Below are 2820 nucleotides of genomic sequence, written 5' to 3'. Positions count from 1 at the left end.
GGGGCGGAGAGGCGGGCCCAAGGCTGCCTGTTTGGGCTGCTTGTTTACTCCTGGCGGGGGAGCTTTAACCCGGAGGGCGGGAGGGCGAGAGGGAAAACGCGGACTGGATTCCCGAGCCGCTGCAACGGGAGGGGCGGAGGAGGGGGGAAGGAGGGGACTGCAGCGGGGTGCCAAGGCCGCTGCGTTTCTGGAAGGAGCCAGCTAAAGACGCCCTGGATAGTTGTTTTTGTGGGTTGTTTTGCGTGTGTGTGTTTTTAATTTCCTAGCCTGTTCTAGCGCTCCCTCCTACCCGCTTCCACCCTGCGGGGGCGCGCGCGCACGTACACGCACACACACACACTCACACTCACACTTACACTCACACACACTCACACATGCACACACGTTAGGGTGTGCATGAACGCAAGCCTTTTGGCCTTGACTTAGCCCAGTGGTTCTCAACCTTCTGGCCCTTTAAATACAGTTCCTCATGTTGTGACCCAACCATAAAATTATTTTCGTTGCTACTTCATAACTGTAATGTTGCTACTGTTATGAATCGTAATGTAAATATCTGATATGCAGGATGGTCTTAGGCGACCCTTGTGAAAGGGTCCTTCAACAGCCAAAGGGGTCGCGACCCACAGGTTGAGAACCGCTGCTAGCCCTAGAATGGGCTCTCCAGAGGAGAGGCTCTGCCTACGTGCTCACAGGGATCCCTGCCTGTGAGGTGGTTGTCTGTGTGCGTGTTGTCCTTCAGTGGGGCTCTGCCACTTTTCTTAATCCAGGAAATGATTCAGTTGCAGTATCGTCATATATTTTGTGTGCCTGCGTGTGGCTGCAGTTACACAAATAAGTTAATTTTAGTCAAGAGGCATTGCAGCTTCGTGAGCTTCATTTTTCTAACTTGTATGGTAGATGGCAAAGCTCTTCCTAAAGTGGAGAGTCTCATAGATGCATTGGCATAAAAATAGAGGACGTGGGCACTGTGGCAATGCCTTCCTCAGCTGAGGCAGTTTTTCATGATCTGAAAGATCATCTGGTATCTAAAAAGATGCAATGTAACATATAATTTAATATCGTACTAGTAATGACCATGTAACCATTTTATTCAGGAAGAATTGAGGCTCCAGAAGACACAGGCGGCTTGTCAGAAGTCACATGGCTAGTCAAAGGGCACAGAACACAAGTGCTTCGAACCCCAAACGTGTCCTCTTCTCCCTCCCTCCCCCTCTGTGCAGTAGACATATGTAATTTTCTCTGTCCATTCATTCCTTTGGGACATCAGTCCTATTCCCTGTGGTGTAATAAAGATTCAAAATTACAGAATCCCATCCCTCTGGCAACCGTGGTCCGAAAGGGTGAACATTTTGATGAAAAAAAATCAATTAAAGTCTTTCTCTGGAACTAATAGATGCATATGAGAGAGAAAAATGTGTTTTCTGCTGTTGTTACTAAATTGGAGTGTCATAGCTGGTAGCTGTCAGCAAACGTCTTCCCAAGTATTGAAGAAAGCTCTTTTGGGGGGATTGTGGGGAGCTCTTTTGAAGTAGAAAAGAATGGGATGCATACGAAGGGGCAAACAGAAGTGAGGTTTAGAGCACAAACTCTGATATCTTTCTTTAAACCTGAGATCCGGCTGCGTCTGTGGCCAGTACAAACTCCTCGATTTCCCAGTTAAGTGAGCCAACACATCCATTTTTGTTGCTTAAGCTAGCATGAATTGAGTTCCTGTCACTTGTCTCCAAAGAGAGGTCTGACTAATAAGTTTGGCACCATGCTATTTATTTACCCTTCAGAAAATAATGGAAGTTGGGTGCTGGCCACAACTATCACTTCTTAAGTGTTCTAGTTCCCATGAGTCATACCAAGTGTGAGTTCCACGAATCTGAGTAGACAGAAGAACACATAATTTTTCCTCGATACTATTGTATGATAAACAGGACACAATTCACCAAACCCAAATTAGAAGTTGGATAGATAACATTTCACCCTGGGATACTGTGATGGTCTGAATCATGGAGAGGATGAGATTGAGGTTTTTTTAAATATATATTTTTATTGATTTCAGAGAGGAAGAGAGAGGGAGAGAGAGACAGAAACATCAATGATGAGAGAGAATCATTGATCATCTGCCCCCATGCCCCCCCACACTGGGGATCAAGCCCCCAACCCCAGGCATGTGCCCTGATTGGTCATTGAACTGTGACCTCCTGGTTCATAGGTTGACACTCTGAGCCACACTGACCCGGTGAGATTGAGGTTTTTGAGATGAGGTTTTTAGTGAAATGGTAAAGAAAGAGGGGCTGAGAATTCTCTCAGTTGGTTAAAGCTAAAGATTGAGAAGGGGAGTGGTCAGTTTTAAAAGAAACAATTAGAAGGACAGGACATTGAACTACAAGGAGCAGAGGCATTAGGAGTCACAGAATTTTAGAGATAGAGGGAGTCCCTGACAGATCGTTCTTCTTCCTCTTAAACAATTCTGGTGATGGACAGCTAGGTAGGTCAGTGGTCCGAGGAGAAACAGGGAGGGTTGATCCTTCACATCCTCTAGCAGCTACCCAAGAATCTAGGGATGAAATTGTAGAGGCCCTGTGTGTGTTCCACAGGAACTCACCAGAAAGACTGGAACTGGTCTGGTACCGTTGTCATGAGAAGAAAAAAAATTTTAATGTATACAGTGCCAATCCCTTGCCACTCCCTGACTTCCAGGAGGAGATCTTGGCTGGCTCAGTCAGCTGCCTGCCAGGTCTTTGACAAAGTTAAGAGACATAGTCAGGAGCAGGCCATATTTTTCCACTTGAGCAAAGAGGAGAGAAAGGGGAAGGAGGAGTAAGAAAG

At 46.3% G+C, this 2820-nt stretch overlaps 1 long non-coding RNA gene across 1 annotated transcript in view; it reads left to right on the top strand.

Annotated features, from left to right (window-relative positions):
• LOC106727546 overlaps positions 1-1293 on the top strand; it is a 2158-nt gene extending 865 nt beyond the window's left edge. The window contains exon 2 of the long non-coding RNA XR_001363776.1: positions 1095-1293. This is a non-coding gene — a long non-coding RNA (uncharacterized LOC106727546). The remainder of the gene's footprint in view (positions 1-1094) is intronic.
• The last annotated feature ends 1527 nt before the right edge of the window (positions 1294-2820 follow it).

The sequence above is a fragment of the Myotis brandtii genome, unplaced genomic scaffold, assembly GCF_000412655.1.
Source record: "Myotis brandtii unplaced genomic scaffold, ASM41265v1 scaffold447, whole genome shotgun sequence".
Lineage (NCBI taxonomy): Eukaryota > Metazoa > Chordata > Mammalia > Chiroptera > Vespertilionidae > Myotis > Myotis brandtii.
Note: the sequence above shows the minus strand (reverse complement) of the source record. Positions and strands in the feature narration are given on the sequence as shown.